Genomic DNA, 14850 nt, shown 5'->3' on the forward strand with positions numbered 1-14850 from the left:
AACAGAGGAACACAAACACAGAAACTAGATCATGCTAACTCCTCTTAGATCCAGCCCTATACCCCTCAACTTCATGTCCTCTTTTAAGAGTTTAATTTTAATATTTACTTGCTTTTATATAGGGCTTTACTAGTTATCTTAATTCTATTTCTCTTATTTTTGACATTGTAATTATAGTTTCTATCCTAAAATATTTTTACCCCCTGCTGTGTCTAATTTGCACTGTTCATATGCACATGTGTGTAGAGGCATCCACCTACCAGGGACAATATACCTAAAGAAAACTGACATTCCTTCCGCTAGCATCCACCAAATGTCAGTAGCTTCCTAACTAGGGATGGGAAGCTTGTGAGATATCTTTATTAAGTCTTCTCGAGGATTCAAGGGAAGTTATTTATTTATTTATTTTTGACTACTATTTTTTATTGGATATTTTCTTTATTTACATTTCAAATGTTATCCCTTTTCCTAGTTTCCCCACCAGAACCCCCCTATCCCATCCCTCCTCCCCCTGCTTCTATGAGGGTATTCCCCCATCCACCCACCAACTCCCACCTCCCTGCCCTGGTATTACCCTACACTAGGGCATCAAGCCTTTGCAGAACCAAGGGCCTCTCCTCCCATTGATGCCCAATAAAGCCATTCTCTACTACATATGCAGCTGGAGCCATGGGTTGCTCCATGTGTACTCTTTGATTGGTGGTTTAGTCCCTGGAAGTGCTGGGAGGTCTGGTTGGTTGATATTGTTGTTCTTCCTCTGGGGTTGCAAACCCCTTCAGCTCCTTCAGTCCTTTCCCTAACTCCTCCATTGGGGACCCCATGCTCAGTTCAATGGTTGGCTGTGAGTATTCACCTCTGTACTTGTCAGGCTCTGGCACAGCCTTTCAGGAGACAGCTATATCAGGCTCCTGTCAGGAAGCACTTCTTGGCATCCACAATCGTGTCTGGGTTTGGTGGCTGTGTATGGGATGGATCCCCAGGTGGGGCTGTCTCTGGATGGCCTTTCCTTCAGTCTCTACTCCACACTCTGTCTCCACATTTCCTCCTGTGGGTATTTTGGAAAGCTTTTAAGGCCCATCATGTAGCCTCTGATGTACTGTCACTTTCTAATGCTTTCCCAGTTCAAGGTCCAATGATGGCTCTCACTGTTATGATGCTCTTCTGATAAAGTCCAGGGTAACTTTATATCAGCTCCTTACCCAACCCAACCCAACTCAATTATGCATTTCCCTTATTCTTTTATGAAGGTATGATAGGTGAGCAAATCTGATAAGATACAGAAACTCTAAAAAGCAAGGTTAGTGTAGGTGGGCTGGCTAGCCAGCTTCCATGATCCCTCTCCTATGAAGTATATGTTGGGCACTATTTCTCTATTACAACTGCAACAAATTTTATCAGATTGTGTCTAAGAAAGCCCCAAGTCTGTAGACCACACACAGACAAGGAGTTAGTGAGAAACAAACACGGCTACCTCTTCAGAGCATGCTCACTCCTAAATGTGGGCGCAAAGACAGTGTAGTCTTATTAACGGCACCTGAGCCACCTGCATGGTGGGAGAATCGAGAGGTCGGTCAAGTGACCAAACAATCAAGTTGGGAACTTCCACAGTCTGAGTCAGAGACAGGTCCAACTAGGGACCTAGCACAGGAATTGCACATTCTCCCTTGTTGAGTCAGGGGGACATGCACGAAGTACCTTAGCCCTCCACTGGCTCAGCCCATAACAATCTAGAGAACAAACCAATCTCAATAGAAATGCCAACCTTTGTCCAGTTCTTGTTGTAGCCCTGTAACAACTGCAGAGGAGGAAGTTGGCTTTTTTCTTCCCACTCTGGAGTTTCTCTCATTTTCCTTTAATTTCACACTTGTGTTCAACTTCTCACTTGTCATTTTCTGTAGCTTAGCTGTCATACATGCTTTCTAATATAAAATATAAAATATTACAGAAAGAATATTGCAAAATGCCAGGGACTCTCTGATCTCCCTAAGCATAAGATGACCATTTACAATTTAAACAAAAGTAAATCATCAGTATGGGTCTACCAGTCTCTGAAGGGAAAGAATTATTAATAAATTATCTATCTATCTATCTATCTATCTATCTATCTATCTATCTATCTATCTATCTATCTATGTGTGTGTGTGTATCTGTGTGTGCGTATCTGTGTGTGTGCGCGCGCGTGCATGCGCGTAGTTTAGAAAAAGACTCTCATAGCTCAGGCTAGCTATGAGAACTTACTATGTAGTTTAGGATGACCTTAGACTTCTGATCCTCCTACCTCCATTTAATTTCTAAGATTGCAGGCCTCAGCTTCTCTCATAAAATTTCATCTCAGTGGTCCTTGGGATGCTTGGTCCAAACCAACCTCTGACTCAAACTTACAGTGGCGAGAAGAACAGGACATGAATAAGTTCATACCATGACCTCAGGAAATACTTAACAGAGCTCAGGAGAGTGGCGCTCTGGGCCACTAAGTAGACCAAGAAACAGACAGAAATACGGTTCAGCATTTTACCAGGTTGTCTGACAAGAGCTAAAAGTTTCAATGAGGCCAGGAGTCTACTTCAGTCATGGCCACAAACCCTGGAAGGGTTTGGGACACTGTGGGAAAGACCCCAGGAGACACTGTACTAATTTTATTTTGTATTTAAAAATAAGTTTTCAGCGGTACAAAGTGTTACCAAAGTAAAATAGTCAAATTTCCCTTTTGTAGGATTTGTTTAAACCTCAGGTGTGAGGTCATGCTGCAGCGTCTTGTAATGAAGAACCTGAAGCAATGCTGCTAGGAGAAGGGAGATTCTTACTAGACTCCCACTCACCTCGGACTTGACTTAAAATGGGGAATGGGCCACTTCAGACAGCACAATGTGTTTCTCTTTCCTTCTTTGTTACCTAGGGAGGTTCGGAGTCATGCTGGTACGTCTCACAATGGACTAAACTAGTTTTTATTGGTTTTTGGCATTTGTATCATAAGTTTATTCTTTGATAATTCCATGTATCAAATTCTCTCCCCTCCCTGACCTTTCCCCACTTCCCAACCCATCCATCCTCATGTTCTTTATCTCTTAAGACAAACACAAAAGCAAAGAAACAAATCATGGAGTCAAATTTGTGCTTATTGATTACTACTGAGCACAATCCCAGAGATGGCTTGGGAGGTACAGAGCTTATACCAATGAAGCCATCGAGGATGAGAAAGGCAGAGGCACAGGACTCCTACAAGTTGTCTGCCAGCGTTGCCTTCATTGAGAACTAACTTACCCAGAGAACTAACTGTTCTCGTCAGTGTGTCCCAGAATCCAGGGATGAAGCTTGTGCGCTTATAAGGTCTCTGGCCACAGCCCATCAGTTTGCAATACTGTGAAGCCCTTTTCAGCTGACTTTCCTCTCAGAAGCAGTACATAAAACTTTGAAGCTTTCCACTTTAGGACTACTCAGTTCTGGGAAGCCTTCCCCACCACCATTCTTTGTATACCCAACTCTGCAGCTGGCACTAAAACAGATGGCTTTTCTACATATTTGCCATTTCCCCAAGCCCCACTTTTAACGTTTATTTTTATTCTTTAAATGAAATTGTGTGTACGTATTCTACACATGTATAAACCACATAAAACTTTGATGAATGACTATATCTAGCTAGTTAATTCGTGTAGTTACCAATTTTGTAGTGAGGATAATTTACATCCACTCTAGCATTTTTCAGGAACACAGTATGGTAACGACAGTGGTTGTGTTGTGCAATCACTCTCTGTAGCTTACTCCTCCACCTGAAATTTTGCATATACTGAGTCCTCGACACTCTGCACGTGCAACAACCCAGACAGCACCATTCAACACCTTCTAGGACATCAACTGCTGGTGATGCCCCATGATGGAAATCACACGGTATTTGTTTTTTCCTGTGCCTAGCTTATTTCACTGAGCATTTAAAATGGCTGAATATATTATATATAAATGTATATTAAATATAAGATATATGAAGAGCTTACATTTATTTTCAAATATTTATTTATTTATTTTATGTGCACAGATGTTTGATCTGCATATAGGTCTATACACAGTGTGCATACCAGATGCCCAAGTAGGCCAGAAGAGAGCACTGGATTTCATGAAACTGGGGTTACACCCAGCTGTTAACTGTGGGTACCAGGACTCAAACCTGGGTCCTCTGAAAGAGCAGCCAAGGGCCTCAACTCCTGAGCCATCTATCTTGCCCCACCATATTCTGTATCCATTTATCCACTGACAAACAAGTTGACTGATTTCATATCTTGGCTACTGTGAATAGTACTGAAATAAATATGGCCATGCTGGTGCTGATGTGACTTGATGAGCTGTACACAAGAGTAGGACAGTCTGGTGGTTTTATTTGTAATTTTTAGAGGGCTTCTGCGCTGTTTTCTATAACAGATATATTACTTATACTTCCATCAGAAGTTTGAAAGGGTCCTTTTTCTCCATTTCCTTGCCAATAGTCAATATATTTGATCTATTAATACTATGTTGAACAATTCTAACATTTCTGGTAGAATTCATCTAAGAAATACCTATTTGACAATTTTTTAAATGGGCAGTTTTTACTATAAAGTTGTTAGCATTCCTTAGATACTGTAGATATCAACTCATCTTATGGAGTTTGCAAACATTTTCTTTCATTTACATGATACTGTTCCATCTGCATATTGTTTCTTCTATGGTACCAACAGTTTCTTTTTCAAGTTTGGTATAAAATAATAAAAGTAATGACAAATACTTTGTTTCTATTGCCCCCATATTTGCATTCTAGCCAGATGTTTCACCTGGAAGAATACCAGTGATTTTACCTTATGCTTCCATCTTCCCTGCAGTCCAGGCTGGTCTCAACCTCATAATTTCCCTGTTTCCCAAATGCTTGATTCTAGGTGTGCCAGGACACCTGCCTTTCTTCTGTTTCCCAAATTCCTAACTATGGATGTGCCAGGACACCTGCCTTTTTTCTGTTGCCTTTTGGAAGCTGCACACTTGCCAGTCCTACGCTGAAGTCTTATTTTCTTGAGTTGAACCTGGTGGGAATGAGGTTCAGGTCTAATTTTGTTTTCCTGTATTCGGCACATACTACTGAGTACACATCCAAAGAAAGGTTATTCAGTGCTGCCTATCTGTTATAAGGAATCACTGGAACTTTTAATTGAGCTATACAACACTTGGGTTAGTATAGACATCAATAATATTGATCATTCTAGCCCTTGAACAAAGGTTATCTTCCCATTTTATTTGTAGGTTCTTTAATTTCTTCCACTGATGTAGAAACGTTTCATTTTGTTGTCTGGATCTATTTCAGATGAGTGTTTCTTGATGGTTTTTAGGTGATTTGCTATCAGCATACAGAAACACCCTGATCATTTAATGTTGGTGCCCTGGCGTTTTACAAAGTTCATTTATTATTTCAAGACGGAATGCTAGAATAAAAGGATTTTCTGTCAGTAAGATCAGTCTATAAATAGCACACTTTCATTTCCTCCTTTATAAACTGGGTATTTTTAATGTTCTGGGCAAAACTTCCAGTGCTATTTTGAACACAGTGCTAACTAAGTATTCATATGGCCCTGGGATCAAACCACAGTACCTAACCAATGTTGATATTGGGTTATCATAGAGCATTTGTTAGACTGGGATGCATCTGCTCTGTATTTACTATGTTGAGAGTTTCTGTCAAATAACTGCTTACTCTCTGTTTTCTGCATACAATGAAAAGATCATATGAATTTTGTCATTATTTTGATATACATGCTAATTTTATTCCATTTATAATTCTAAGTTTATTGAGTCAAGTGCATTTCTATGATAAATTCCACTTGACCATTAAGAAAAATTTCAAAATGTTTTAAATGTGTTCCAAGTATTTTATTAAGTATTTTGCCTGTGGACTTATGAGAGACATTATACTTCATTTTCTTAATTGTACATTATTTTCTGAGTTTAATATCACCTAGCCTTACGAAGTGAATACGTAATAATCACTACTTTTTAATTGTTTTTGCCACTGGTTTTTCTTTAAGTGTTTGCAATAATTTGGTAATGGGGCCAATCAGGTTCAGTTCTTGTCTTTGTCTGAGACATTTTATAAGTAATTTAATCTCCTTTCCTATTATTCTGTTTAGATTTTCTTTATTCATGATCATGTCTTGATAAAGTATATGTATCAAAGAGTATGTACATTTCATGACAGCTGTCCAAATGTTGGCATATAAATGTTTATAAAGTAGTGAGCTCTGGAGTCTTATATAAACAAGGTACTCTAAATGGTCTCAGTAAGGCGTATTATATACTTATGCGTATATATGTAACGATAATAATCAAAGAAAGAGACCATCAATTTAAGGAGGGCTGGGCATGGAAGAGGTTGGAGGTAGGAAAGAAAAATGGCAAAGTGATCTTATTGTATGTTAACTAAAACTTTAATATAAAGTCGAATATGTACATTTGTAATGTTATACTAATGTTGTATCTATTATGCCTTTTCATTTCCAATTTTGATTAATTTTTCTTCTCTGAGTAATGATTTGCTTTTTAGAAAATCCACTCTTCTTTTTGATCCTCTGTAACTATTTTTCTAGAACTGCAGCTCTCACCCTTCTCAAAGCAGCGACTCTTTAATACAGTTCCTCATATTGTAGTAAGCCCCAACATAAAATTATTTCATTGCAACTTCGTAATTTTGCTGCTGTTATGAGTTGTAATGTAAGTATCTGATGTGCGACCCCTGGGAAAGTGTCATTCAGCCCCAAAGGGGGTGTGTCCCACAGGAGGAGAACTGCTGATCTAGTCTCCTTTTCAATAATTTCTATAATGACCTTTATTACTTCCTTCTGATTTTGGGCTCAGTTCTTGTTTGCCTACTTCCTTGAGGTGCAGAATTTGGTTTTGTTTTTCAGATTATTCTTTTGCTTTGATACAGGTTTTTGTCTCAATAAGGACTTGATGAAAGACTGTTTCCCTGATTGCTTTTACCCCTTGAACTATGTATTGATTTCTGTTTATCTGAGAAGGTCTCCACCTATTCCAGTCTTCATAAACTAGCTTTTCCCCTAGGAGAATTCCAAAGGAAGAAGTCAGTGGCACAGACAAGTTGTGGCCAGTATGCCTCCAGGAAATGTCAGAAGTTTCATGCTGCCGAGCACTGACTAGAGCTGAAGACCTATGGATGTAATCTAATGAAGGTATGAGCTGGACACCATGTGGAAATAGGAAGCCTAGGGTTTTGCTGTCCAAGTGGCATCACCTCAGGCCTCAGGGCTTAGTATAAAGGGACAAGAGTGGAAAATGTGGCAATAGATATCTGCCTGGTCCTGAGTACCAGTGTCCAAGGCCCACATCATCATCTGATATCACATGTTACCTTCTTTACCTGGTCGTTCTATGACGCAGATGTCAGCTTTCTCCATACCTCACTGCCTCAGACTAAAATGGGGCTGGTACTGGTGCAGCAGACAGCTAATACCAGTTACTAAACAGAGCAGCAGAAGACCCTGAACTTGAAGACAACGTGAGCACTGAAATGAGCATTGTAAAAAGGCCAGTCTACACACTTTCCAGCACATCCCTTCTTCCTGTGCTGTACTGGAAGCTGCCACGTGGTTTCCTTGTTGGCTGGGAAGGTATCCATGGTTTCCCTGGTTGGGGACAGGGAGAAAGACTGGGAAGGCATTTCTGTGGTAGGAACATTCCCAGGGAGTTCTTCTTGAGTATCTTCTTTCACTTTTCTCTAGTCTTCTCAAAATGACCTTTAGCTATACAAGGCGAATCCTGAGCATCAGTGGTACAACTGTATTTTCCTTGTTGGAGAAACTGAACCAAAACTACACGGCTGAGATGAAGCTATAACTCATATGTTTCATATCTGGATATGTTCCTTAGCAATTTCACAGACACTGACTCTCTTTTCCTCTGTGTGAAAATGAAGTCAACAAAATTCCTTAATTTTTGTTTCAAACTTGAGTCTCTTCTCAGTCTGACTAAAGTGGCTTTCAGTGAATTTGGGAAGATAATTCAGCTGTTTATAAGGTATGTAGCCACACTAATTCTTGTTTATGTATTTTTCTCTCTGCCTCTCATCAGTTATGTAAGCTTCAAAAACCCACAGTAGGCCATTTGCCTGCTGGAGAACCAGAGAGATCAAGGTCTAAAAGCCTTAGAACCAAGAAAATCTGGCTCCACTTGTAGTCTGAGGCTACACCTCTGAGCGTGAGAGGGCTGGCTGCTAATGCAAGCCTGAGTCGGAGGCACCAAGCCTGGGTCTAAAGCAGGAAATGGCCCTCCAGCCCTGCTTTCTATCAGCATCATTGAATTTAGGATTAAGCTTTGAGATTGCCATGCGTGAGTACAATATGTTTTCATCCTCCCCCCCTTCTCCCTCTCCAACCCCTCCCATGACCTCCTCCATTAGATACTGAGCATGTTCAGCTGTCATTTGACCTTTATCCTGCTGATGTGACATTAATGGCCAGAGGAGGTAGATACAGGCCTCCCACACATTCACATTCACTGTGTCCCTTCTCAAAACCCTGGGTAAGGGGACACAGAGAACATGCCTCTAAGTGCAACAGACATGAGCATCTACAACACAATACCTTTTGTTCTCTGATTTTGTTTTTTTTGTTTGTTTTTTTGTTTGTTTGTTTGTTTTTTAAAGAGAGCCTTACTATGTAGCTTTAACTAGCATCAAACTTGCTATGTAGATCAGGCTGGCCTTGAACTCACAGATATGCTCTCAACCCTGCCTCCTGAGTGCTGGGATTAAACATATACACCAATACACCCAGTTTCAATGAATTTGTAATGGCATGAGTTTTATGCCTAATGTCACAACTTTGTCAGTGGACTTCTTCAGAAGCCTTCCTGCCAAACAGCCAAGCTCAAGAGCTTCCTTCAGGGGCCTTTTCTTTCAGGAATATTATTTCTATAGAGAATTAAAAACAGTATCATTTAAAAAGGTATTCAACCAGATGAAAACCCAGAAGCACTGCTGTATGGCTTTGATTTTGTAGAACTATATTTGCTCCTGGCTGACAATGTGCAGAGATAGCTGTCTGAGAAGAGAGGAAAGGCGAAGGGAGAAAACACAGGTGGAACTCTGTCAGTGTACAGGAGAATTCACCCAGATGAAACGTGTGGGCTTGCTTCTTCTACTTTGGAAATGGGAACCACTTCTAGAAAAGCTCAGCACTGTTTTACCCTTAACTAAGACCGTAGCAGATCACGAGGATTTAAGGGGAAATGCATTAGGGAGTCTGAGTTGTTTAAGCGAGGTAGGGAGGGATATTTGGATAGCAATGTGAATGAATGAGAAACTCATGGGGCTATCAGGGGTGCAGGTGGGAGATAGAAGCCATGATACGCCTGTTCAAGGGCATCAGTGTAGGTATGGTACAGAGAGTGAGGAGACAGGAGGTCACTGCTGGCATCACAGAAGGCAGTGCACTGTAGTAAAGCTAGCTTTCAGACAGTACTTACTGCCAAGAAGTTGTAAAGTAATGACATAGTGCCTCAATCCTCTAATCCCAGAGAGTTGAAGTGTTGGCTACATAGCAAGTTTAACTTTAATGCTGAGGTACCTTTGTCACAGTTGTACTGGGAAATTCAAACCAAGGGCTGTTTCAGGTGTACCAGCTCAGGACAACACGCGCAATAACTCCATTTAGGAGTGAAAAGCCTCATGTTAGTCTATGATAAACAAAAGATGTTCTTATCAACATGCACATGACTCACCAAGGCTTGTCATAAATAGTGGTAGAAATACTGGATAAATTGGAACTTACCAGCTTTACTGAAGGTCACCAGCAGATATGTCCAACCCTCTGTTGTGGGGACTTGACATAATCTACAAAGTTCACACTTGAAAACCAAAAACTTGAGTAACAAAAACAAATAACACATACACACACACACAATCTCAAAATGTTTAAATATTCAATTTTGTGTTGGTTTGCATTCATGCATATACTCAGCTGCATGCAGACAATGGACCCAAAGACAGATACACCCAAGGAAGCTTTTGTTACACTACTATGTTTATTTGGTCCCTGAAAACAGGATATAATTTGTACAGTTTTCCTATGTATGTCATATTCTACAAAACTGGTACCATTTTATAAAAAGCAGGGTCTGAAATGCTCCTGGTGTGTTGGTATACTGATGGTTAATGTGGAGAGATATAATATCCCTTTTTATTTGAATCCATCTCCCTGAAAAAGGAGAGGGGGTTGAAAAGAAATAATGTACCAAGGAGATATACTCAAGTCTACTTGGCTCTTGGGTGTAGGCCTTGGAAGACACCTGTACATGGGTGAACAGTGCTGGAGCATCTTCTACCAACGAAGGCATTCTGTTACGGTTGGCAAACACCTCTGAGCCCTTTCACTCCGCTTCCCATTTAGAGTGCATATTTGTTTTCCAAGAAAAGACTATACAAAATAAGCATTTTCAAATGAAGATGTCTGTTTTTAAAGATAGTGGTTATGTATTTGTCTCCATGCAGGTAGATTATAAAACATTCATTACCACTAGTATATCTTTAGGAGAAAGGTAAAAGATCTATGCCACAGAGCATGATGTGTCATAAGATCTCTGGTTTTAAAACTTTCCGCATGCCAAATGAAGTCAAATTAATAATTCAGTTAGCTATAAAATACCGCAATCAATAAAACAGCTTTTAACTCAATTGGAGTGCAATGCTTTAAGACAATTGCCTTATAGACCACTCCATTCTTGATTTGGCAAACACAAACACACACACGCACACGCGCGCGCGCGCACACACACACAGAGACAGAGACAGAGAGACATTCAATTTTTCAAAAATGGGGGGGGGGTTAGAGAAAAATGTAGCATGCAACAAAAGCAATTGCTACCAAGAACAAAGTCAGCTGTGTGATGATCAGGAGAAGTAGGAAACAAAGTAGCCCAAACCAGCCAAGGAGCCACCTGCAAGATACACTAACATGAACACTACAACCTCTAGGCAGACCGGGATAAAGCTAGGCCATTTCCAGCAGGTTCTAAAATGTCCTATGTCCATGGACTCTCCTCTTGATACCAGGTTACAAAGTAGACTAGTAATGAAATATCTACAACTCCATGCTGTGTGACAATTGGGCTGCACAGAACAAAATGACCCTAAAATATGTCTCCTCTCATTTGTTTAACTGGTAGAAAAATCAACAGTATGATCTCACAAAGCAAAATAAACACTGCACCCAGGAAAACTGCCACCACTGTAAAATCAATCCACAGAATTTAAAATGTCAGTGTCTTACAAATGAGAAAAAGAAATAATCAGAATTATGGGGGTTCCCTGCCTGTGGCTTCTCTGATTGGTCCAATCAGAGAAAATGATCTGCATAACAGAGGAAACAACAGACAAGCCAACAAGCTGTGCAATAGGAAAAACTATCTGCAAACCACACACCTGTAATAGGCTAATCTACAGATGGTGTAAGGGGCTCTTACAGCTCAATGGTTAAAGATACAACAGCCTTATCACACTAAGGCAGAAAACAATATATACTTCTACAGCAACAGACATACAAATAGCAAGTGCACAGAGAAAAACTCCACTTACTAATCATCAAGAAAATGCAAATAAAAGCCCCATTTCTGTTTGGGTGGTGATTATAAAAGAAAAACAGCAGATGCTGGTCAGCAGGTGGAGAAAAGTGGGCTTGATACACTGCTGTGTGTTGGGGAGAGTGGTACAGACATGGCAAGTCCTCAAAAAAGTTTACAGAATGAAACTACCATATGGTCTTGTAACCCCATTTCTGGGTATTTACACTCAAAAGAGTTGACCTCAGGGTCTGGAAGATGTCTCAAAGTCCATTGCAATACTATTTATTTTTGCCATGTTGCACAGACAACAGCCATGTGCATCAACATACAACCAATGGACAAATCTTGAATACATTCTATCTAGTGAGGAAATCTCACAGAGGCAAATAGTATAATCCCATCTGCACTCAGGCAAATTCCCCAAATCAAAGCGAGGGATGACAGCTGCCACCAGGCTGTGGGAGAGGACAATAACCATTATGAATGTATTTTATTGCTATGATGTTCCTTTAAGCATGATGAGTCAATGTTGAGATATTTACTATAAATCATTGTACTTCCAGTCAGTAAAAACGATTCTAGACTTCTAGACTTCAGAATCCGTTATCAGAGTGGACTTCGAGTTGTGCTCTTAGAAAATGAGCATAACAAAACTGTGCAAACATCAAAAGAAAGTTGTTTCCAAAAAGATGCTGTCTCTTACCATGGCTGTGCCCATTTGGGGACGAGCTACGGTGGAAGCCCTTCTGAGGAAACAGTGACATCGTTTGAAAAGATAGCAAGAGCAAGTTTCTATTTATGTGCAGCATGTTTTTCTAAGTACAAAGCAGATGATCAGTTAATAATGTCAAACTCCGTGTGAATTACAACAGTCTGAGGCCCGGCCTGTTCTCCCGGAATTCTTGTGTGTGCATGCATCCACAGACACCGGTGTCTAGCTCTTGACACATTCAGCTGGTGTGCTTTTGGGTAATTCAAGTCTGAAATAAATGTCATTAGTGGGCACTAATCTAACCCTGGGCCGGGCCCACTGAGGTCTCTTTCTGCAGATACTGTTACTCACTGTTATTTAGAGGTCTCCTCAGAGACTGCCTTGGTGTTCTATTTTCTGATTTTCCAATCCACAGAAAACTTCTCTCAGTATCTATACCATGCCAAGAATAGTAATTGCTCTAAAACACAGTAAGCCTAGGTTGCATGAACCCCGTGATAGAAAAACAAACAACAGTAACAACAAAAATCTGAGAACGGCAAGACCAGAAAGACTTTTATTTTAGCCAGTCTTAGACATAGGGAATGTATGAACATCTTTAGGCCCTAGGGTCAGAGCATCACTGATGTACATAATAGAACCCTGAATAGTAAGTACAGCCAACCCATCTATGGAATACAATTATAGCTTGGATTGTGTTCCTCTCTCTGCCTTCTGGCCAGGCTCCCTGTCGTGCTCCTTATGCCTGTTAGATGCCTGTCCCCTCACTTTCAGCAGTGTTATGGGGAAATGGAGTCCTAGAGCTCTCCAGTCTATTTCTTGGCTCCAATCTGCCCCCCTGTGACAAGAGGGTTTTCTGTTCCCAGGCTCCCCATAATAGCTGTTCCCTCTACAAAACAATTCTCTCCTTTTCGGCCTTGTATCTCCCACAGATCACATGCTATCTTGATTTACTGCTAGACTTCTATGATGAAGAGATTGTCCAGACAACTTCTAGTCCCTGTGGGTTGTGTGACAGCCAGGTAAGACAACTTGTTCTTTCAAGTGTGCTTCAACCCTTGTCTGTTGGGTTCCAGAGAATTAAAGATGAACCTCTGTACTCACTTTTGGTCCCATATGTAATATCACAGGATGTGCAGGTTTGGGGATGGCTCTGTGGGCACAGTACTTGGTGGGTAAGCATGAGAATTTGAGTTCGGATCTCCAGAGTTCCCACAAATCTGAGCACAGTAGTGCTCCTCCTTTGACAAGATTAGAGTCCATATAAACCCTGGAAACTAATGTACCAACAAATAAGACACCCTGTCTCAATAAAGGAATAAAACAAGAACAGACATGAGGTTAACCTCTGACCTCTACATGTGCCATGTATATATGCCCCTCCCTCAAAAGATCAAGTGATCTGCAAATATTTAAAAACTACAATTAAGTTTGCTGTATATAACAAAGCTGTACTTGAAGATTTTCAATGATCTTGACGTTCTTTTTAAAACCAAGTGGTTTAATACCAGTGTGAGCATATGCGAGTGGGAAAGTACTTGAGAAAACAGTTCTTCTGTTAGCTGCATAAAGAAGTATGTGTATACAGACATAAATGAGTTCATGAATATTCTTATGTCTCATTTTGTAACTATTTAAGTGTCCCTTACTAATACTTCTAAATGTTGTTTCTAAACAACTTACATATAATAAATTTAACTTTCTGAGATAGATTAATTTTTTCCAGATTAAAAAAAAAATGTATTGGTTCTTGTGAATTTCACATCATGCACCCCAATCCCACTCATCTCCCCCTGCCCTGGTACCCACCCTCCATCCACCCTTGCAATCTGTCCCCTAACAGAGAAAAAAATCTCATTGTGGGAGCCTCTGGTGTGAGGCCTCTGGCTTCTGCTATTCTATCAGTACTGGGTCCTCTCTGGGACTCCTCTTGGATATTCTGTTGTTTTCTTGTGACACGGAGATTCTGCAGCTTTGGATCTGTGGAACCAGCCCCTTCCTGCACTCCAGAAGTTCACTGATGAGGAAAATGTTGGGGTGGGCCAATTCAAAAGCTTGGATCTGGGCCAGAGAGGTACCAGAGCTAGTCAGCCCCCTACACTTCCACTCTCCTGCCTTCAGGGGTAGCTCTCCAGCAAACCCTGCAAACAGGGCCAGCTCTACTCCGCTGGCCAGGGGAAGTACAGTGCCTGCTCTCTCAGTGTTGCAGCTAGTAAGAGGCATGGCTAGTTCTCAGTTCTTCCACTCTCAACAAGGGAAGGGAGAAGGGCAGCTTTGCCTCGCCTGTGCCACCACCCAGCAGACAAGATCAGGGGTGACTTTCCCACACTCATGCCCTTGGGCCCTGCTCACTTCGACCCCCACATCCAGAGCCAGCTCTACTGTACTGCCCAGGTGAGGTGCAGGGCCTGCTCCCAAGTGTTGTAGCATGCAGGGCCAACTCTACCACTTTGATGGCCTTGGGGCCAGCTCTCCTCCCTTGCCCATGTAACTGCATGGCGTATCAGTAGCAGGTCTCTCCCACATGCCTTTGGAACAGGCTCATCTAGGAC

At 41.1% G+C, this 14850-nt stretch overlaps 1 protein-coding gene across 3 annotated transcripts in view; it reads right to left on the bottom strand.

The window, feature by feature from the left end:
• Rnf180 (ring finger protein 180) overlaps nucleotides 1-14850 on the bottom strand; it is a 167751-nt gene that overhangs the window by 76903 nt on the left and 75998 nt on the right. The gene's annotated exons all lie outside the window — the stretch shown is intronic.

The sequence above is a fragment of the Mus pahari genome, chromosome 11, assembly GCF_900095145.1.
Source record: "Mus pahari chromosome 11, PAHARI_EIJ_v1.1, whole genome shotgun sequence".
Lineage (NCBI taxonomy): Eukaryota > Metazoa > Chordata > Mammalia > Rodentia > Muridae > Mus > Mus pahari.